Here is a 24,674-nt window from a genome sequence, read left to right as displayed (position 1 = left end):
CCATTCTGACATGTGCTGCACCCATCCTGCGCCTCCATTCTGTCATTTGCTGCTCCCATCCTGCGCCCCTATCCTGTCATGTGCTGCTCCCATCCTGTGCCCCCCTTCTGTCATGTGCTACTTCCATCCTGCACCCCCGTTCTGTCATGTGCTGCTGCCATCCTGCGCCCCCGTTATGTCATGTGCTGCTCCCATCCTGCACCCCCGTTCTGTCATGTGCTGCTCCCATCCTGCGCCCCCGTTCTGTCATGTGCTGCTTCCATCCTGCGCCCCCATTCTGTCATGTGCTGCTGCCATCCTGCGCCCCCATTCTGTCATGGCGGCTTCCATCCTGCGCCCCCGTTCTGTCATGTGCTGCTGCCATCCTGCGCCCCCGTTCTGTCATGTGCTGCTCCCATCCTGCACCCCCGTTCTGTCATGTGCTGCTTCCATCCTGCGCCCCCGTTCTGTCATGTGCTGCTGCCATCCTGCGCCCCCGTTCTGTCATGTGCTGCTTCCATCCTGCGCCCCCGTTCTGTCATGTGCTGCTTCCATCCTGCGCCCCCATTCTGTCATGTGCTACTGCCATCCTGCGCCCCCGTTCTGTCATGTGCTGCTCCCATCCTGTGCCCCGTTCTGTCATGTGCTGCTTCCATCCTGCACCCCCGTTCTGTCACGTGCTCCTTCCATCCTGCACCCCCGTTCTGTCATGTGCTGCTGCCATCCTGCGCTCCCGTTCTGTCATGTGCTGCTGCCATCCTACGCCCCCGTTCTGTCATGTGCTGCTCCCATCCTGCGCCCCCGTTCTGTCATGTGCTGCTCCCATCCTGCACCACCGTTCTGTAATTTGCTGCTCCCATCCATATGCCCCATACGTTGCTCCATAAAGATTTATGGCCCCCATAAGATGCTCCATATTATATGCCCCGTACACTGCTCCATAAACGTTTATGGCCCCCATAAGATGCTCCATATTATATGCCCCGTACACTGCTCCATAAAGGTTTATGGCCCCCATAAGATGTGTTATGACCTGGTGGTCAGGACAATAATGGACCTGGTGGTTAAGAGCACACGGAATGACCTGATAGTTACTGATAATAAAGGACGAGCTCTGGGACATGGGAACTCTGCTGACCGCAATCCCTAATCCTATCAAACACACTAGAAATAGCCGTTGATTGCGCCTAACGCTCCCTATGCAACTCGGCACAGCCTAAGGAACTAGCTAGCCCTGAAGATAAAAAAATAAAGCCTACCTTGCCTCAGAGAAATTCCCCAAAGGAAAAGGCAGCCCCCCACATATAATGACTGTGAGTAAAGATGAAAATACAAACACAGAGATGAAATAGATTTAGCAAAGTGAGGCCCGACTTACTGAACAGACCGAGGATAGGAAAGGTTACTTTGCGGTCAGCACAAAAACCTACAAAAAGACCACGCAGAGGGCGCAAAAAGACCCTCCGCACCGACTCACGGTGCGGAGGCGCTCCCTCTGCATCCCAGAGCTTCCAGCAAGCAAGACAACAATAAAAATAGCAAGCTGGACAGAAAAATAGCAAACCAAAGAAATACAAGCTGGAACTTAGCTTCTGCTGGGAAGACAGGTCACAAGAACGATCCAGGAGTGAACTAGACCAATACTGGAACATTGACAGGTGGCATGGAGCAAAGATCTAAGTGGAGTTAAATAGAGCAGCCAGCTAACGAATTAACCTCGTCACCTGTGGAAGGAAACTCAGAAACACCCACCAGAGGAAGTCCATGGACAGAACTAGCCGAAGTACCATTCATGACCACAGGAGGGAGCCCGACAAGAATTCACAACAGTACCCCCCCTTGAGGAGGGGTCACCGAACCCTCACCAGAGCCCCCAGGCCGACCAGGATGAGCCAAATGAAAGGCACGAACCAGATCGGCAGCATGAACATCAGAGGCAAAAACCCAGGAATTATCTTCCTGACCATAACCCTTCCACTTGACCAGGTATTGGAGTTTCCGTCTCGAAACACGAGAATCCAAAATCTTCTCCACCACATACTCCAACTCCCCCTCAACCAACACCGGGGCAGGAGGATCAACGGATGGAACCACAGGCGCCACGTATCTCCGCAATAACGACCTATGGAACACATTATGGATGGCAAAAGAAGCAGGAAGGGCCAAACGAAATGACACAGGATTGATAACCTCAGAAATCTTATACGGACCAATGAAACGAGGCTTAAACTTAGGAGAGGAAACCTTCATAGGAACATAACGAGACGACAACCAAACCAAATCCCCAACACAAAGTCGGGGACCCACACAGCGCCGGCGGTTAGCGAAACGTTGAGCCTTCTCCTGGGACAATGTCAAATTGTCCACCACATGAGTCCAAATCTGCTGCAACCTATCCACCACAGTATCTACACCAGGACAGTCCGAAGACTCAACCTGCCCTGAAGAGAAACGAGGATGGAAACCAGAATTGCAGAAAAACAGCGAAACCAAAGTAGCCGAGCTGGCCCGATTATTAAGGGCGAACTCAGCCAACGGCAAAAAGGACACCCAATCATCCTGATCAGCAGAAACAAAGCATCTCAGATATGTCTCCAAAGTTTGATTAGTTCGTTCGGTTTGGCCATTTGTCTGAGGATGGAAAGCCGAGGAAAAAGACAAATCAATGCCCATCCTAGCACAAAAGGATCGCCAAAACCTCGAAACAAACTGGGAAGCTCTGTCAGAAACGATGTTCTCCGGGATACCATGTAAACGAACCACATGCTGGAGAAATAATGGCACCAAATCAGAGGAGGAAGGCAATTTAGACAAAGGTACCAAATGGACCATCTTAGAAAAGCGATCACAAACCACCCAAATGACCGACATCTTTTGAGAGACTGGGAGATCTGAAATAAAATCCATGGAAATATGCGTCCAGGGCCTCTTCGGGACCGGCAAGGGCAAAAGCAACCCACTGGCACGAGAACAGCAGGGCTTAGCCCGAGCACAAGTCCCACAGGACTGCACAAAAGAACGCACATCCCGTGACAAAGACGGCCACCAGAAGGATCTAGCCACCAAATCTCTGGTACCAAAGATTCCAGGATGCCCAGCCAACACTGAACAATGAATCTCAGAGATAACTCTACTAGTCCATCTATCAGGGACAAACAGTTTCTCCGCTGGGCAACGGTCAGGTCTATCAGCCTGAAATTTTTGCAGCACCCGCCGCAAATCAGGGGAGATGGCAGACAAAATTACCCCCTCTTTGAGAATACCCGCCGGCTCAGGAACACCCGGAGAGTCAGGCACAAAACTCCTTGACAGGGCATCAGCCTTCACATTCTTAGAGCCCGGAAGGTACGAAACCACAAAATCAAAACGGGAGAAAAATAACGACCATCGAGCCTGTCTCGGATTCAACCGTTTGGCAGACTCAAGATAAGTCAAATTCTTGTGATCTGTCAAGACCACCACGCGATGCTTGGCTCCTTCCAGCCAATGACGCCACTCCTCGAATGCCCACTTCATGGCCAACAACTCACGATTACCAACATCATAGTTACGCTCAGCAGGCGAAAACTTTCTAGAAAAGAAAGCACATGCCTTCATCACCGAGCCATCAGAACTTCTCTGTGACAAAACAGCCCCTGCTCCAATCTCAGAAGCATCAACCTCAACCTGAAACGGGAGCGAAACATCTGGCTGGCACAACACAGGGGCAGAAGAAAAACGACGCTTCAACTCCTGAAAAGCCTCTCCAGCTGCAGAAGACCAATTGACCACATCAGCACCCTTCTTGGTCAAATCAGTCAACGGTTTAGCAACAGTAGAAAAATTAGCGATGAAGTGCCGATAAAAATTAGCAAAGCCCAGGAACTTTTGCAGGCTCTTCACAGATGTCGGCTGAGTCCAATCGTAAATGGCCTGGACTTTAACAGGGTCCATCTCGATAGTAGAAGGGGAAAACATGAACCCCAAAAATGAAAGCTTCTGAACTTCAAAGAGACACTTTGACCCCTTCACAAACAAGGAATTAGCACAAAGGACCTGGAACACCATTCTGACCTGCTTCACATGAGACTCCCAATCATCCGAAAAGACCAAAATATCATCCAAGTACACAATCAGGAATTTATCCAGGTACTCTCGGAAGATGTCATGCATAAAGGACTGAAATACTGATGGAGCATTGGAAAGCCCGAATGGCATAACCAGGTACTCAAAATGGCCCTCGGGCGTATTAAATGCTGTTTTCCATTCATCGCCTTGTTTAATACGCACAAGATTATACGTCCCTCGAAGATCTATCTTGGTGAACCAACTAGCCCCTTTAATACGAGCAAACAAATCAGACAGCAACGGCAAAGGATACTGAAATTTGACTGTAATTTTATTAAGAAGGCGGTAATCAATACAAGGTCTCAAAGAACCATCCTTCTTGGCCACAAAAAAGAACCCTGCTCCTAACGGTGATGACGACGGGCGAATATGGCCTTTCTCCAAGGACTCCTTTATATAACTCCGCATAGCGGCGTGCTCTGGCACAGATAAATTGAACAATCGGCCCTTAGAAAACTTACAACCAGGAATCAAATTAATTGCACAATCGCAATGCCTATGAGGAGGTAGGGCACTGGCTTTGGGCTCATCAAATACATTCCGATAATCCGACAAAAACTCTGGAACTTCAGAAGGAGTGGAAGACGAAATAGACAAAAATGGAACATCACTATGTACCCCCTGGCAACCCCAGCTGGACACAGACATAGATTTCCAGTCCAATACTGGATTATGAACCTGTAGCCATGGCAACCCCAAAACGACCACATCATGCAGATTATGCAACACCAGAAAGCAGATATCCTCCTGATGTGCAGGAGCCATGCACATGGTCAATTGGGTCCAGTACTGAGGCTTATTCTTGGCCAAAGGCGTAGCATCAATTCCTCTCAATGGAATAGGATACTGCAAGGGCTCCAAGAAAAAACCACAGCGCCTAGCATACTCCAAGTCCATCAAATTCAGGGCAGCGCCTGAATCCACAAATGCCATAACAGAACAGGACGACAGAGAGCAAATCAGAGTAACAGACAATAGAAATTTAGACTGTACCATACCAATGGTGGCAGACCTAGCGAACCGCTTAGTGCGCTTAGGACAATCGGAGATAGCATGAGTGGAATCACCACAGTAAAAACATAGCCCATTCCGACGTCTGTGTTCTTGCCGTTCAGCTCTGGTCAAAGTCCTACCACATTGCATAGGCTCAGGCCCATGCTCAGATACTACCGCCAAATGGTGCATAGCTTTACGCTCACGCAAGCGTCGATCGATCTGAATGCCCAAGGACATAGACTCATTCAGACCAGCAGGCATGGGAAACCCCACCATGACATCCTTAAGGGCTTCAGAGAGACCCTTTCTGAAGATTGCTGCCAGGGCACATTCATTCCACTGAGTGAGCACAGACCACTTTCTAAACTTCTGACAATATATCTCCGCTTCATCCTGACCCTGACACAGAGCCAGCAAGATTTTCTCTGCCTGATCCACTGAATTAGGTTCGTCATAAAGCAATCCAAGCGCCAGGAAAAACGCATCAACATCACGCAATGCCGGATCTCCTGGCGCAAGGGAAAATGCCCAGTCTTGAGGGTCACCACGTAACAAAGAAATAATGATCTTTACTTGTTGAACAGGGTCACCTGAGGAGCGAGGTTTCAAGGCAAGAAACAATTTACAATTATTTTTGAAATTCAAGAACTTAGATCTATCACCAAAAAATAAATCAGGAATTGGAATCCTAGGCTCTGACATCGGATTCTGAACCACAAAATCTTGAATGTTTTGTACCCTTGTAGTGAGATTATCCATCCAAGAGGACAGACCTTGAATGTCCATGTTTACACCAGTGTCCTGAACCACCCAGAGGTAAAGGGGAAAAGAGAGACAAAACACACTGCAAAGAAAAAAAAATGGTCTCAGAACTTCTCTTATCCCTCTATTGAGATGCATTAGTACTTTGGACCACCTGTACTGTTATGACTTGGTGGTCAGGACAATAATGGACCTGGTGGTTAAGAGCACACGGAATGACCTGATAGTTACTGATAATAAAGGACGAGCTCTGGGACGTGGGAACTCTGCTGACCGCAATCCCTAATCCTATCAAACACACTAGAAATAGCCGTTGATTGCGCCTAACGCTCCCTATGCAACTCGGCACAGCCTAAGGAACTAGCTAGCCCTGAAGATAGAAAAATAAAGCCTACCTTGCCTCAGAGAAATTCCCCAAAGGAAAAGGCAGCCCCCCACATATAATGACTGTGAGTAAAGATGAAAATACAAACACAGAGATGAAATAGATTTAGCAAAGTGAGGCCCGACTTACTGAACAGACCGAGGATAGGAAAGGTTACTTTGCGGTCAGCACAAAAACCTACAAAAAGACCACGCAGAGGGCGCAAAAAGACCCTCCGCACCGACTCACGGTGCGGGGGCGCTCCCTCTGCGTCCCAGAGCTTCCAGCAAGCAAGACAACAATAAAAATAGCAAGCTGGACAGAAAAATAGCAAACCAAAGAAATACAAGCTGGAACTTAGCTTCTGCTGGGAAGACAGGTCACAAGAACGATCCAGGAGTGAACTAGACCAATACTGGAACATTGACAGGTGGCATGGAGCAAAGATCTAAGTGGAGTTAAATAGAGCAGCCAGCTAACGAATTAACCTCGTCACCTGTGGAAGGAAACTCAGAAACACCCACCAGAGGAAGTCCATGGACAGAACCAGCCGAAGTACCATTCATGACCACAGGAGGGAGCCCGACAACAGAATTCACAACAAAGATGCTCCATAGTATATGCCCCCATACACTGCTCCATAAAGGTTTATGGCCCCCATAAGATGCTCCATATTATATGCCCCGTACACTGCTCCATAAAGGTTTATGGCCCCCATAAGATGCTCCATATTATATGCCCCGGTACACTGCTCCATTATGGTTGATGGCCCCATAAGATGCTCCATACTATATGCCCCGGTACACTGCTCCATTATGGTTGATGGCCCCATAAGATGCTCCATACTATATGCCCCCGTACACTGCTCCATTATGGTTGATGGCCCCATAAGATGCTCCATAGTATATGCCCCGTATGCTGCTGCGATATATAAAAAAAAAATACCATACTCACCTATCGTCGCTGGGCGCCGAGTGCTGGGGGGCCTGAGCAGGCGGGGACACCGGCGCGCTGAGGGGGTCAGGTGCCGGAGTCGTTGCTAGCTCAGGCCCCCGACACTTGCTATATTCACCTGTCTGTCCCGTTCCAGCGCTGAGCGCCGCTCCATCTTCTGGCTCCTCTGGCTGTGACTGTTCAGTCAGAGGTCAGCGCGCATTAAGCGCTTCATCGCGCCCTCTGAACTGTGAATGTCACAGGCAGAGGACCCGGGAGACGGAGCTGCACACAGCGCTGGAACGGGGGACAGGTGAATATACTTACCCTCCTGGCGCGTCCCTGCTATCCGTTGGAGATCGCAGTGTCCGTTCAGTGCTTACGCATACCGCGATCTCTTGGGAGCGTCACTCTGTGGGGTCCAGACTGCGCCGGCGCTTGCGCGGTCTATAAAGGCTTCGGACAGAGTGACGCTCCCAGCATTATAATATATATATATATATATATATACATACACAGTGCCTTGCGAAAGTATTTGGCCCCCTTGAACTTTTCAACCTTTTTTTTTCCCACGTCATGCTTCAAACATAAAGATACCAAATGTAAATTTTTGGTGAAGAATCAACAACAAGTGGAACATAATTGTGATGTTGAGCGAAATTTATTGGTTATTTTAAATTTTACCCTAATGTGAGGAGTGCCCTAGTAGATAGGAGCAAGGCTTCCCCCAGGTGGACTGGAGTGTGAAGTGTAGTGTATGGTTTGTGATACTCGGCGAGGTGTACTCCTTTAGTGCCATCAGACGTAATATCACTCCCCCTGGTGGAAGAATAACATTACTGCAACGACCAGGCTTCTGGGGCGCTGCACCTTCCCCCCCTTCCCCCGTTAAATCCAGTACTCCCGGACTGGGAAAAAGAAAACAACAATACATTAGCAACAGACATGCAAAATTTTGAAATGCTATAAAACAAGTTAATATATAATAAGCTTCCCTTTATGGGAGGTGAGAACACTTGAACGTTGCAAACAATAATATATATACATTGCGCGTACAACTTTTAAAGGCAAATATAAAACAATTACTATCTAACTATCTATATATATAATTGTCTAAGGGTTTTTCCGTCTGTCTGTCTGTCTGTCTGTCTGTCCTGGAAATCCCGGCTCTCTGATTGGTCGAGGCCGCCAGGCCTCGACCAATCAGAGACCGGCACAGCATCGACGTAGAAATCCCGCGTCTCTGATTGGTCGAGGCCACCAGGCCTCGACCAATCAGCGACGGGCACAGTGACGATGATGTCATAAAGGACGTAGAAATCCCGCGTCTGATTGGTCGAGGCCGCCAGGCCTCGACCAATCAGCAACGGGCACAGCGACGATGATGTCATAAAGGACGTAGACATCTCACGTTTCTGATTCAGCGACGGGCACAGTATCGACGTAGATGTCATAATGGTTGCCATGGCGACGATGATGTCATAAAGGTTGCCCCGACCAATCAGCGACGGGCACAGTGTGCCGCGAATTCTGGAATCATCATTGTCCATATACTACGGGGACATGCATATTCTAGAATACCCGGCCTGGCGGCCTCGACCAATCAGAGACCGGCACAGCATCGACGTATAAATCCCGCGTCTCTGATTGGTCGAGGCCGCCAGGCACAGCGACGATGAGGTCATAAAGAACATAGACATCCCGCATCTGATTGGTCGAGGCCGCCAGGCCTCGACCAATCAGCAACGGCCACAGTATCGACGTAGATGTCATATGGTTGCCATGGCGACAATGATGTCATAAAGGTTGCCTCGACCAATCAGCGAAGGGCACAGTCTGCCGCGAATTCTGGAATCATCATTGTCCATATGCTACGGGGACATGCATATTCTAGAATACCCGATGCGTTAGAATCGGGCCACAATCTAGTGAAACATAATTACCCATACAGGTATTCTATTTTACTAAGTGCAAATACCCTCTTAGGGTATGTGTCCACTTTCAGGATGGCCGGCGGTATCGCTCTGCGCTAAGCCCCGCCCCCTTCTAGGACGCGATGATGCCGGATGTGTTCACAGCACACATCCGGCATCATCGCACCCATCGCATAGGGCCCTGTGCTATATCTTGCGGCGATGCAGCGTCGCCGCAAGATATACGGACATGCTGCCATCTGAAAAGACGCGCAGCATGTCCGGAGTCGCAGGGCCGCCGCGTGCGTGTTACCACGCATAGTGGAGACGGGATTTCATTAAATCCCCTCCACTATGCTGTAACATCTGGACGCTGCATGTCTGACGCTGCGGCTCTATGCAGCGTCAGACACGCAGCGTTTCCTGCACGTGGACACATACCCTAAGGCAGTGTTCCCCAACTCCGGCCCTCAAGAGCCACCAACAGGTCATGTTTTCAGGATTTCCTTAGTTTTGCACAGGTGATTGAATGCTTGCGTGTACAGGTGATGCAATTATCACCTGTGCAATACTAAGGAAATCCTGAAAACATGACCTGTTGGTGGCTCTTGAGGACCGGAGTTGGGGAACACTGCTCTAAGGTTATACTATCATTAACCCTTAAACTGCTAATCAACATTTTCTTTATCTTTCTTTTACTTTCACGTATGCAGGACTATCTGTCTACCCCCACGGGTTTACTGCATTTCTTTTCCTAAGGGCTCATCTCCACTTGTGAGAAAAACGGACGAGTGCAATCCGATAAAAAATCGGATTGCACTCGGACCAATGTTAATCAATAGGTGACATTCCATTAGCGATTTTTTTCCCAGCCGAAATCGGACTGAGAAAAATCTGTGTCGGCTGAGAAAAAAATCGCAGCATGCTGCGCATTGCTGAGATTCTCGGACGAGATTCGCCAATGCAAGTCAATGGGTGCGAGAAAATAAACGCACAGCACTCGCACCATGCGAGTGCTGTCCGATTTTAACGCACCCGTGTCCTTAGAAAAGCCGGCAATTCAGCGCAGAGTACAGTAAAATCACACTGACAGGTTAGATGAGAGTAGATATATACACATACATATATATGTCAGGGAGACACCTATATATATTTATATTTAATGCAGCGTGAGAGAGCTTTAAAGCTGGTAATTCAATTACCGGCTTTTGCTTTCTCCTTCCTAAACCCGACATGATATGAGACATGGGTTACATACAGTAAACGAACTCATATCACCATTTTTTTTTGCATATTCCACAATACTAATGTCAGTAGTGTGTATCTGCAAAATTTGGCCGTTCTAGCTATTATATTTAAGGGTTAAATGGCGGAAAAAATTGGCGTGGGCTCCCGCGCAATTTTCTCCGCCAGAGTAGTAAAGCCAGTGACTGAGGGCAGATATTAATAGCCTGGAGAGGGTCCATGGTTATTGCCCCCCCCCCCCCCCGGCTAAAAACATCTGCCCCCAGCCACCCCAGAAAAGGCACATCTGGAAGATGCGCCTGTTCTGGCACTTGGCCACTCTCTTCCCATTCCCGTGTAGCGGTGGGATATGGGGTAATGAAGGGTTAATGTCACCTTGCTATTGTAAGGTGACATTAAGCCTAATTAATAATGGAGAGGCGTCAATTATGACACCTATCCATTATTAATCCAATTGAATGAAAGGGTTAAAAAAAAACCACACACATTAATAAAAATTATTTTAATGAAATAAAAACAAAGGTTGTTGTAATATTTTATTTAACGCCCAATCCAATCACTGAAGACCCTCGATCTGTAAATAAAAAAACATAATAAGCCAACAATATACATACCTTCCGAGGATCTGTAAAGTCCAACGATGTAAATCCTTCTGAAGGGGTTAAAACATTTTGCAGCCAGGAGTTCTGCTAATGCAACGCTACTCCTCGCTGCAAAACCCCGGGGAATGAAGCTAAATATAGGTCAATGATCTATATTTAGCTTCATTTGCGGTGAGGCGCCCTCTGCTGGCTGTTCATAGATCGTGGGAACTTTCCTAGAAAGCTCCCAGGCTTTCAAGGAAAGCTCCCACGATCTATGAACAGCCAGCAGAGGGCGCCTCACCGCAAATGCAGGTAAATATAGGTCATTGACCTACTTTACCTTCATTCCCCGGGGTTTTGCAGCGAGGAGTAGCGTTGCATTAGCAGAACTCCTGGCTGCAAAATGTTTTAACGCCTTCAGAAGGATTTACATCGTTGGACTTTACAGATCCTCGGAAGGTATGTATATTGTTGGCTTATTATGTTTTTTTTATTTACAGATCGAGGGTCTTCAGTGATTGGATTAGGCGTTAAATAAAATATTACAACAACCTTTGTTTTTATTTCATTAAAATAATTTTTAATAATGTGTGTGTTTTTTTTAACCCTTTCATTCAATTGGATTAATAATGGATAGGTGTCATAATTGACGCCTCTCCATTATTAATTTGGCTTAATGTCACCTTACAATAGCAAGGTGGCATTAACCCTTCATTACCCCATATCCCACCATTACACGGGAATGGGAAGAGAGTGGCCAAGTGCCAGAATAGGCGCATCTTCCAGATGTGCCTTTTCTGGGGTGGCTGGGGGCAGATGTTTTTAGCCAGGGGGGGGGACAATAACCATGGACCCTCTCCAGGCTATTAATATCTGCCCTCAGTCACTGGCTTTACCACTCTGGCGGAGAAAATTGCGCGGGAGCCCACGCCAATTTTTTCCGCCATTTAACCCTTAAATATAATAGCTACAACGGCCAAATTTTGCATAGACACACTACTGACATTAGTAGTGTGGAATATGCAAAAAAAATTGTGCTATGAGATGGTTTACTGTATGTAAACCATGTCTCATATCATGTCGGGTTTAGGAAGAAGAAAGCAAAAGCCGGTAATTGAATTACCAGCTTTAACCCCTTTACCCCCAAGGGTGGTTTGCACGTTAATGACCGGGCCAATTTTTACAATTCTGACCACTGTCCCTTTATGAGGTTATAACTCTGGAACGCTTCAATGGATCCTGGTGATTCTGACATTGTTTTCTCGTGACATATTGTACTTCATGACAATGGTAAAAATTATTTGATAGTACCTGCGTTTATTTGTGAAAAAAACGGAAATTTGGCGAAAATTATGAAAATTTCGCAATTTTCCAACTTTGAATTTTTATGCAATTAAATCACAGAGATATGTCACACAAAATACTTAATAAGTAACATTTCCCACATGTCTACTTTACATCAGCACAATTTTGGAACCAAAATTTTTTTTTGTTAGGGAGTTATAAGGGTTAAAAGTTGACCAGCAATTTCTCATTTCTACAACACCATTTTATTTTAGGGACCACATCTCATTTGAAGTCATTTTGAGGGGTCTATATGATAGAAAATACCCAAGTGTGACACCATTCTAAAAACTACACCCCTCAAGGTGCTCAAAACCATATTCAAGAAGTTTATTAACCCTTCTGGTGCTTCACAGGAATTTTTTGAATGTTTAAATAAAAATGAACATTTAACTTTTTTTCACAAAAAATTTAATTCAGCTCCAATTTGTTTTATTTTACCAAGGGTAACAGGAGAAAATGGACCCCAAACATTGTTGTACAATTTGTCCTGAGTATGCCAATACCCCACATGTGGGGGTAAACCACTGTTTGGGCGCATGGCAGAGCTCGGAAGCGAAGGAGTGCCATTTGACTTTTCAATGCAAAATTGACTGGAATTGAGATGGGACGCCATGTTTCGTTTGGAGAGCCCCTGATGTGGCTAAACATTGAAACCCCCCACAAGTGACACCATTTTGGAAAGTAGACCCCCTAAGGAACTTATCTAGAGGCGTGGTGAGCACTTTGACCCAACAAGTGCTTCACAGAAGTTTATAATGTAGAACCGTAAAAATAAAAAATCATATTTTTTCACAAAAATTATCTTTTCGCCCCCAATTTTTTATTTTCCCAAGGGTAAGAGAAGAAATTGGACCCCAAAAGTTGTTGTACAATTTGTCCTGAGTACGCTGATAGCCCATATGTGGGGGTAAACCACTGTTTGGGCGGATGGGAGAGCTCGGAAGGGAAGGAGCGCCGTTTGACTTTTCAATGCAAAATTGACAGGAATTGAGATGGGACGTCATGTTGCGTTTGAAGAGCCACTGATGTGCCTAAACATTGAAACCCCCCACAAGTGACACCATTTTGGAAAGTAGACCCCCTAAGGAACTTATCTAGAGGTGTGGTGAGCACTTTGACCCACCAAGTGCTTCACAGAAGTTTATAATGCAGAGCCGTAAAAATAAAACAAAATTTTTTTCCCACAAAAATTATTTTTTTAGCCCCCAGTTTTGTATTTTCCTGAGGGTAACAGGAGAAATTGGACCCCAAAATTTGTTGCCCAATTTGTCCTGAGTGCGATGATACACCATATGTGGGGGGAACCACTGTTTGGGCACATGGGAGGGCTCAGAAGGGAAGGAGTGCCATTTGAATGCAGACTTAGATGGAATGGTCTGCAGGTGTCACATTGCGTTTGCAGAGCCCCTAATGTACCTAAACAGTAGAAACCTCCCACAAGTGACACCATTTTGGAAACTAGACCCCCTAAGGAACTCATCTAGATGTGTTGTGATAGCTTTGAACCCCCAAGTGTTTCACTACAGTTTGTAACGCAGAGCCGTGAAAATTTTAAAAAAAAATCTTTCCCCCCAAAATTATTTTTTAGCCCCCAGTTTTGTATTTTCCCGAGGGTAAGAGGAGAAATTCGACCCCAAAAGTTGTTGTCCAATTTGTCCTGAGTACGCTGATACCCCGTATGTTGGGGGAAACCACCGTTTGAGCGCATGGCAGAGCCCGGAAGGGAAGGAGCGCCATTTGGAATGCAGACTTAGATGGAATGGTCTGCAGACGTCACATTGCGTTTGCAGAACCCCTAATGTACCTAAACAGTAGAAACCCCCCACAAGTGACCCCATATTGGAAACTAGACCCCCCAGGGAACTAATCTAGATGTTTTGTGAGAACTTTGAACCCCCAAGTGTTTCACTACAGTTTATAATGCAGAGCCGTGAAAATAAAAAATCTTTTTTTTTCCCACAAAAAATATGTTTTAGCCCCGAGTTTTGTATTTTCCCAAGGGTAGCAGGAGAAATTGGACCCCAAAAGTTGTTGTCCTATTTGTCCTGAGTACGCTGATACCCCATATGTTGGGGTAAACCCCTGTTTGGGCACACGGGAGAGCTCGGAAGGGAAGAAGCACTGTTTTACTTTTTCAACGCAGAATTGGCTGGAATTGAGATCGGACGCCATGTCGCGTTTGGAGAGCCCCTGATGTGCCTAAACAGTGGAAACCCCCCAATTATAACTGAAACCCTAATCCAAACACATCCCTAACCCTAATCCCAACAGTAACCCTAACCACACCTCTAACCCTGACACACCCCTAACCCTAATCCCAACCGTAAATGTAATCTAAACCCTAACTGTAACTTTAGCCCCAACCCAAACTGTAGCCCTAGCCCTAACCCTAGCCCTAATCCTAACCCTAGCCCTAACCCTAGCCCTAACCCTAGCCCTAACCCTAGCCCTAGCCCTAGCCCTAACCCTAGCCCTAACCCTAGCCCTAACCCTAGCCCTAACCCTAGCTCTAACCCTAACCCTAACCCTAGCCCTAACCCTAGCCCTAACTCTAACCCTAGCCCTAATGGGAAAATGGAAATAAATACATTTTTTTAATTTTTCCCTAACTAAGGGGGTGATGAAGGGGGGTTTGATTTACTTTTATAGCGGGTTTTTTAGCGGATTTTTATGATTGGCAGCCGTCACACACTGAAAGACGCTTTTTATTGCAAAAAATATTTTTTGCGTTACCACATTTTGAGAGCTATAATTTTTCTATATTTTGGTCCACAGAGTCATGTGAGGTCTTGTTTTTTGCGGGACGAGTTGATGTTTTTATTGGTAACATTTTCGGGCACGTGACATTTTTTGATCGCTTTTTATTCCGATTTTTGTGAGGCAGAATTACCAAAAACCAGCTATTCATGAATTTCTTTTGGGGGAGGCGTTTATACCGTTCCGCGTTTGGTAAAATTGATGAAGCAGTTTTATTCTTCGGGTCAGTACGATTACAGCGACACCTTATTTATATCATTTTTTTATGTTTTGGCGCTTTTATACGATAAAAACTATTTTATAGAAAAAATAATTATTTTGGCATCGCTTTATTCTCAGGACTATAACTTTTTTATTTTTTTGCTGATGATGCTGTATGGCGGCTCGTTTTTTGTGGGACAAGATGACGTTTTCAGCGGTACCATGGTTAGTTATATCTGTCTTTTTGATCGCGTGTTATTCCACTTTTTGTTCGGCGGTATGATAATAAAGCGTTGTTTTTTGCCTCGTTTTTTTTTTTTTTTTCTTACGGTGTTTACTGAAGGGGTTAACTAGTGGGCCAGTTTTATAGGTCGGGCCGTTATGGACGCGGCGATACTAAATATGTGTACTTTTATTGTTTTGTTTTTTTTATTTAGATAAAGAAATGTATTTATGGGAATAATATTTTTATTTTTTTTTTTCATTATTTTGGAATATTTTTTTTTTTTTTTTTTTTTACACATTTGAAATTTTTTTTTTTTTACTTTTTTACTTTGTCCCAGGGGGGGACATCACAGATCAGTGATCCGACAGTTTGCACAGCACTCTGTCAGATCACTGATCTGACATGCAGCGCTGCAGCCTTCACAGTGCCTGCTCTGAGCAGGCTCTGTGAAGCCACCTCCCTCCCTGCAGGACCCGGATCCACGGCCATCTTGGATCCGGGCCTGGAGCAGGCAGGGAGGGAGGTGAGACCCTCGCAGCAACGCGATCACATCGCGTTGCTGCGGGGGGCTCAGGGAAGCCCGCAGGGAGCCCCCTCCCTGCGCGGTGCTTCCCTGCACCGCCGGCACATCGCGATCATCTTTGATCGCGGTGTGCCGGGGGTTAATGTGCCGGGGGCGGTCCGTGACCGCTCCTGGCACATAGTGCCGGATGTCAGCTGCGATAAACAGCTGACACCCGGCCGCGATCGGCGGCGCTCCCCCCGTGAGCGCTGCCGATCGCATATGACGTACTATTGCGTCCTTGGGAAGTAAAGCCCACCCCACATGGACGCAATAGTACGTCTAATGGCAGAAAGGGGTTAAAGGGAAGGTGCCATCAAAAAAAAAATTTTTTCAGAAATTGTAAAAATGTAAAGAATTAATGATTACATTTTCTTAAAAAATATTATCATTTGTTTATAATTTAGTAAAATATGAAAAATAATTTGAAAAGTTTTGGAATTTCCACTTTTAAACACTAGGGGGAGCAGCTGCTGAAATTTCAGAAAAACCTAGTGTACAAATAGCTCACATTACTGCACTGCAGTAATTATGGGCGGAGTCTGCTGACGTGTGTGATGTCTCCTCTCCTCCCCTTCTGGGTGTTTGCTAAGGGATTAGAGAGGATGATATTCAGGAACCCAGTGAGCAGCCATTTTGTCGGTGACTGCAGAGTATGGCTGCCGTCACACTAGCAATATGTGGTCAGTATTTTACATCAGTATTTGTAAGCCAAAACCAGGAGTGGAACAATTAGAGGAAAAGTATAATAGAAACACATGCACTTCTGCATTTATCACCCACTCCTGGTTTTGGCTTACAAATACTGAGGTAAAATACAAACCAAATAATGATAGTGTGAAGGCAGCCTTATACTGACAAGTAGACAGTCACCAAGGATGGCAGGCAGCAAGGATTCTGGGAGATATGTGGTGGAGGGAGCAGGGTGACAGCAGCACAGAGTATTTCAGGAGAGCAGTGTGCTGGTCTATAGGGGCCCCCTGTTGGGTGTGCGCAGCAGCCAGGGATTGTACATAGAGCGCTGTCTTTTATACACATGGATGGACCGTCTGCTCCACAGAAATCCAGGAAACATTTCTGCGGATTGATGGCCTGGTCTGATCCAGACTTTACATACAGACCCCATTCCCCTCCTCAGATCCTGTCTTCTCCATCCTGTCCTGGCGATGTGTGAAAGCGAGGCGACAGGCGCAGTCGGGGTGACGCTGGGAAGGAAATGTAGCCATATAGTAACGATAAAAATGAGACCCCTCTCTTCAGCTGCCTCACCAGCCTTCCCCTGACTACACCTAACTGGAGGTCACGCTGTCCCCTCTATTACCCCAGACCCGCGTGCAGGTGCTCAGCCAGAACCACCATAGAATGGGTCCGCTTTCTGAAGATAATACTGCCATAGTGTTCTCACATAATACCGCCATATAGATCACACACAATACTATCAAATAGATCACACAATACTGTCATACAGTTCTCACATAATACCACCATATAGATCACACATAATACCACCAGTGTTCTCACATACCGCCATATAGATCACACATAATACTATCAAATAGATCACACAATACTGTCATACAGTTCTCACATAATACCACTATATAGATCACACATAATACCGCCAATGTTCTCACATACCGCCATATAGATCACACATAATACCTCCAGTGTTCTCACATACCACCATATGCTTCTCATATAGTACCGCCATATAGATCACCCATAATGCCGCCACATAGATCTCACATGTATTGTAAATACTCGGCCAGAATAAAGTCCTTTATTAATCTTTTTTATACCATACTGAACGCATAATCCTCGACTCCCTCATCTCCCACAACAAAAATAATAAACCACAATGGGGAAAGACACGCAGGGGGGAGAGGAGTGCATAGGAGAGGATTAGATACTGACTGCTGAGCCGTGTATCTAATCCTGTCCTGTGTGATACTGTGCTGCGCCGTGTATCTAATCCTGTCCTGTGTGATACTGTGCTGCGCCGTGTATCTAATCCTATCTTGTGTGATACTGTACACAGGACAGGATTAGCTACACAGGACTAGATTAGCTACACAGGACAGAGGTAGCAGTGGTAGATGGTATATAGAGGCAGGCAGCAGTGGTAGATGGTATATAGAGGCAGGCAGCAGTGATAGATGGTATATAGAGGCAGGCAGCAGTGGTAGGTGGTATACAGAGGCAGGTAGCGGTGGTATACAGAGGCAGGTAGCAGTGGTATATAGGGGCAGGTAGCAGTGGTATATAGGGGCTGGTAGCAGTGGTATATAGGAGCAGGTAGCAGTGGTATATAGGGGCAGGTAGCAGTGGTATATAGGGGCAGGTAGCAGTGGTATATAGGGGCAGGTAGCAGTGGTATATAGGGGCTGGTAGCAGTGGTATATAGGAGCAGGTAGCAGTGGTATATAGGGCAGGTAGCAGTGGTATATAGGAGCAGGTAGCAGTGGTATATAGGAGCAGGTAGCAGTGGTATATAGGAGCAGGTAGCAGTGGTATATAGGGGCAGGTAGCAGTGGTATATAAGGGCTGGTAGCAGTGGTATATAGGGGCAGGTAGCAGTGGTATATAGGGGCAGGTAGCAGTGGTATATAGGGGCAGGTAGCAGTGGTATATAGGGGCAGGTAGCAGTGGTATATAGGGGCAGGTAGCAGTGGTATATAAGGGCAGGTAGCAGTGGTATATAGGAGCAGGTAGCAGTGGTATATAGGGGCAGGTAGCAGTGGTATATAGGGGCAGGTAGCAGTGGTATATAGGGGCAGGTAGCAGTGGTATATAAGGGCTGGTAGCAGTGGTATATAGGGGCAGGTAGCAGTGGTATATAGGAGCAGGTAGCAGTGGTATATAGGGGCAGGTAGCAGTGGTATATAGGGGCAGGTAGCAGTAGTATATAGGAGCAGGTAGCAGTGGTATATAGGGGCTGGTAGCAGTGGTATATAGGGGCTGGTAGCAGTGGTATATAGGGGAAGGTAGCAGTGGTATATAGTGGCTGGTAGCAGTGGTATATAGGAGCAGGTAGCAGTGGTATATAGGGGCAGGTAGCAGTGGTATATAGGGGCAGGTAGCAGTGGTATATAGGAGCAGGTAGCAGTGGTATATAGGGGCTGGTAGCAGTGGTATATAGGGGCAGGTAGCAGTGGTATATAGAGGCAGGTAGCAGTGGTATATAGGGGCAGGTAGCAGTGGTATATAGGGGCAGGTAGCAGTGGTATATAGGAGCAGGTAGCAGTGGTATATAGGGGCTGGTAGCAGTGGTATATAGGGGCAGGTAGCAGTGGTATATAGGGGCAGGTAGCAGTGGTATATAGGAGCAGGTAGCAGTGGTATATAGTGGCTGATAGCAGTGGTATATAAGGGCTAGTAGCAGTGGTATATAGGGGCAGGTAGCAGTGGTATATAAGAGCTGGTAGCAGTGGTATATAGGGGCAGGTAGCAGTGGTATATAGGAGCAGGTAGCAGTGGTATATAGGGGCTGGTAGCAGTGGTATATAGGAGCAGGTAGCAGTGGTATATAGGGGTAGGTAGCAGTGGTAGATGCATAAGAAAATAAAAACTCTGTACTTACCTTCAGTCCTCTTCCAGGAAGTGCTGAATCATGTTCAGGGCAGAGCAGTGTGACGATCTTCCTGCTCTGCTCTGAACAGGTCGGCAGTGAGCAGTGATTGCAGCCTGTGCTGTAATAATAAGTACAGGCTGCAATCACAGCTCCTGGCTGCAGATACTCACCCCGACCCTCTCTTCCCAGCAGCAGCTTCTCCCTGGCAGCTCCTGCTATGATCGCACACACTGAGCTGTGTGTGCGATGACAGAGGAAAATAAAAAACAAAATGGCCGCGATCTCCTCTCACAGCTGTGACGTAGCAGCCCAGGGGGCGTGGCCAAGTCACACCTGAGAGGCAGGAGAAGCGGTCGGAGCCCGACTGTTGGCTCCTATGCCCATGGCTGCCGTAAGTGAGGTGTGCAAGTGTCGTGTCCAGACACTTACACCCACACTAATGAAAATGGCGGCCTCCAGTGGCAAAAGTAAAAATGAATAAATAAAAAAGTATTAAAGTAGTACATTTTCTTTTGTATTAAAAATAATTGATTATATAATCAATAATTATTAATACAAAAACTAAAATCACGGCACCCTCCCTTTAAAGCTATCTCGCGCTGCATTAAATATAAATATATATATATAGGTGTCTCCCTGACATATATATATGTATATATACCTATTCTATGTGTATATATCTACTCTAATCTAACCTGTCAGTGTGATTTTACTGTACTCTGCACTGAATTACCGGCTTTTCAAAGGAGACCCGTGCGTAAAAATCGGACAGCAATACGGATGTCATACGGATGTTGCGATAAAAAAAAATGGCATGACACTCGCATGGCACTCGCATGGCACTCGCAGACGTTACATCAGTTTTTTCGGTCCGTAAATTGGACCGTTTTTTTCTCACACAAGTGGAGATGAGCCCTAAAACCTATCATTTTACTTAAAGTACATTATCTAACATTTTAGCTACATACTATCGGCTCTGAAAACATTATTACTATCTAACCTCTTAAGGCAAAGTGCAACAAGTAAACATTCCCTTTAAGAGGGAAACTCAAGTCCTCTGTGAGGTAGCACAAACAATTAACAAGTCAGTTATCACTTTTAAAACAGCAAGACTTTCACAAAGTCCTCAGGAACAGTTTCTTCGCAAAGGCTTCTTCTTGTAAAACCACTAGAGAGCACCCTTAAGAAGGTGCAAACTATATACAAGTAAGTTCCAATCATGCACAGTTCATGATTCCGCAGTTCTTTTGTATAAAAGGTAGAAACTTGTGCAAAAACAGATGCAACTGAAACATAGGATCCCTTTAACGCGGGACCCCTTTAAGGAATTAACCCTGGACGGGTTTAAACTTGAAAAAGCAGTAACAGATGAACAGTTAAAGTTTTAGAAGAACTATTTACAGCATCGGTTTTTCAAGGTTTATTCTTATAGTAGGTTGCAAGGCATCAGTCGGTGGCGAACACTTCCTGGCTGAAGAAGGTTGGTATCCGAGTCCTCATCTGATACTGTAGCAACGTCATGGGCTTGTCTCTCAGGTGCGGTCAAGTCACTAGTGGTCTGGGTACGGATGTCAATCTTAGTAGCAGATTCAGTAGTAGAGATAATACACACAGTGGTGATAGTGTTGGGACCCGCTAGTTTAGGGACTAGAGGGGTAATGTCGTTAGTCTTAGTCATGGCAGCAGATGGCGCTACTGCAGGTTCACATAGTTTAACCCCTTCAAGACCCAGCCTATTTTGACCTTAAAGACCTTGCCGTTTTTTGCAATTCTGACCAGTGTCCCTTTATGAGGTAATAACTCAGGAACGCTTCAACGGATCCTAGCGGTTCTGAGATTGTTTTTTCGTGACATATTGGGCTTCATGTTAGTGGTAAATTTAGGTCAATAAATTCTGCATTTATTTGTGATAAACACGGAAATTTGGCGAAAATTTTGAAAATTTCGCAATTTTCACATTTTGAATTTTTATTCTGTTAAACCAGAGAGATATGTGACACAAAATAGTTAATAAATAACATTTCCCACATGTTTACATTACATCAGCACAATTTTGGAAACAAAATTTTTTTTTGTTAGGAAGTTATAAGGGTTAAAATTTGACCAGCGATTTGTCATTTTTACAACGAAATTTACAAAACCATTTTTTTTAGGGACCACCTCACATTTGAAGTCAGTTTGAGGGGTCTATATGGCTGAAAATACCCAAAAGTGACACCATTCTAAAAACTGCACCCCTCAAGGTACTCAAAACCACATTCAAGAAGTTTATTAACCCTTCAGGTGCTTCACAGCAGCAGAAGCAACATGGAAAGAAAAAATGAACATTTAACTTTTTAGTCACAAAAATTATCTTTTAGCAACAATTTTTTTATTTTCCCAATGGTAAAAGGAGAAACTGAACCACGAAAGTTGTTGTCCAATTTGTCCTGAGTACGCTGATACCTCATATGTGGGGGTAAACCACTGTTTGGGCGCACGGCAGGGCTTGGAAGGGAAGGAGCGCCATTTGACTTTTTGAATCAAAAATTGGCTCCACTCTTTAGCGGACACCATGTCACGTTTGGAGAGCCCCCGTGTGCCTAAAAATTGGAGCTCCCCCACAAATGACCCCATTTTGGAAACTAGACGCCCCAAGGAACTTATCTAGATGCATAGTGAGCACTTTGAACCCCCAGGTGCTTCACAAATTGATCCGTAAAAATGAAAAAGTACTTTTTTTTCACAAAAAAATTCTTTTAGCCTCAATTTTTTCATTTTCACATGGGCAACAGGATAAAATGGATCCTAAAATGTGTTGGGCAATTTCTCCTGAGTACACCAATACCTCACATGTGGGGGTAAACCACTGTTTGGGCACATGGTAAGGCTCGGAAGGGAAGGAGCGCCATTTGACTTTTTGAATGAAAAATTATTTCCATCGTTAGCGGACACCATGTCGCGTTTGGATAGCTCCTGTGTGCCTAAACATTGGCGCTCCCCCACAAGTGACCCCATTTTGGAAACTAGACCCCCCAAGGAACTTATTTAGATGCCTAGTGAGCACTTTAAACCCTCAGGTGCTTCACAAATTGATCTGTAAAAATGAAAAAGTACTTTTTTTTCACAAAAAAATTATTTTCGCCTCAATTTTTTCATTTTCACATGGGCAGTAGGATAAAATGGATCATAAAATTTGTTGGGCAATTTCTCCCGAGTACGCCGATACCTCATATGTGGGGGTAAACCACTGTTTGGGCACACGGCAGGGCTCGGAAGGGAAGGCGCGCCATTTGACTTTTTGAATGGAAAATTAGCTCCAATTGTTAGCGGACACCATGTCGCGTTTGGAGAGCCCCCTGTGTGCCTAAACATTGGAGCTCCCCCACAAGTGACCCCATTTTGGAAACTAGACCCCCCAAGGAACTTATCTAGATGCATATTGAGCACTTTAAACCCCCAGGTGCTTCACAGAAGTTTATAACGCAGAGCCATGAAAATAAAAAATAATTTTTCTTTCCTCAAAAATGATTTTTTAGCCTGGAATTTCCTATTTTGCCAAGGATAATGGGAGAAATTGGACCCCAAATATTGTTGTCCAGTTTGTCCTGAGTACGCTGATACCCCATATGTGGGGGTAAACCACTGTTTGGGCGCACGGCAGGGCTCGGAAGGGATGGCACGCCATTTGGCTTTTTAAATGGAAAATTAGCTCCAATCATTAGCGGACACCATGTCACGTTTGGAGAGCCCCTGTGTGCTTAAACATTGGAGATCCCCCAGAAATTACACCATTTTGGAAACTAGACCCCCAAAGGAACTAATCTAGATGTGTGGTGAGGACTTTGAACCCCCAAGTGCTTCACAGAAGTTTATAACGCAGCGCCATGAAAATAAAAAAAAAAATTATTTTCTCAAAAATGATCTTTTAGCCTGCAATTTTTTATTTTCCCAAGGGTAACAGGAGAAATTTGACCCCAAAAGTTGTTGTCCAGTTTCTCCTGAGTACGCTGATACCCCATATGTGGGGGTAAATCACTGTTTGGGCACATGCCGGGGCTCGGAAGTGAAGTAGTGACGTTTTGAAATGCAGACTTTGATGGAATGCTCTGTGGGCGTCACGTTGCGTTTGCAGAGCCCCTGATGTGGCTTAACAGTAGAAACCCCCACAAGTGACCCCATTTTGGAAACTAGACCCCCAAAGGAACTTATCTAGATGTGTGGTGAGCACTTTGAACCCCCAAGTGCTTCATAGAAGTTTATAATGCAGAGCCGTGAAAATAATAAATACGTTTTCTTTCCTCAAAAATAATTATTTAGCCCAGAATTTTTTAATTTTCCCAAGGGTAACAGGAGAAATTTGACCCCAAAGGTTGTTGTCCAGTTTCTCCTGAGTACGGTGATACCCCATATGTGGGGGTAAACTATTGTTTGGGCACATGCCGGGGCTTGGAATTGAAGTAGTGACGTTTTGAAATGCAGACTTTGATGGAATGCTCTGCGGGCGTCACGTTGCGTTTGCAGAGCCCCTGATGTGCCTAAACAGTAGAAACCCCCCACAAGTGACCCCATTTTGGAAACTAGACCCTGAAAGGAACTTATCTAGATGTGTGGTGAGCACTTTGAACCCCCAAGTGCTTCATAGAAGTTTATAATGCAGAGCCGTGAAAATAATAAATACGTTTTCTTTCCTCAAAAATAATTATTTAGCCCAGAATTTTTTATTTTCCCAAGGGTTACAGGAGAAATTTGACCCCAAAAGTTGTTGTCCAGTTTCTCCTGAGTACGCTGATACCCCATATGTGGGGGTAAACCACTGTTTGGGCACACGTCGGGGCTCAGAAGGGAAGTAGTGACTTTTGAAATGCAGACTTTGATGGAATGGTCTGCGGGTGTCACGTTGCATTTGCAGAGCCCCTGGTGTGCCTAAACAGTAGAGACCCCCCACAAGTGACCCCATTATAGAAACTAGACCCCCCAAGGAACTTATCTAGATATGTGGTGAGCACTTTGAACCCCCAAGTGCTTCACAGACGTTTACAACGCAGAGCCGTGAAAATAAAAAATCATTTTTCTTTCCTCAAAAATTATGTTTTAGCAAGCATTTTTTTAGATTCACAAGGGTAACAGGAGAAATTGGACCCCAGT

Source organism: Ranitomeya imitator, chromosome 3 (assembly GCF_032444005.1).
Source record: "Ranitomeya imitator isolate aRanImi1 chromosome 3, aRanImi1.pri, whole genome shotgun sequence".
Classification (NCBI taxonomy): Eukaryota; Metazoa; Chordata; class Amphibia; order Anura; family Dendrobatidae; genus Ranitomeya; species Ranitomeya imitator.
Note: the sequence above shows the minus strand (reverse complement) of the source record.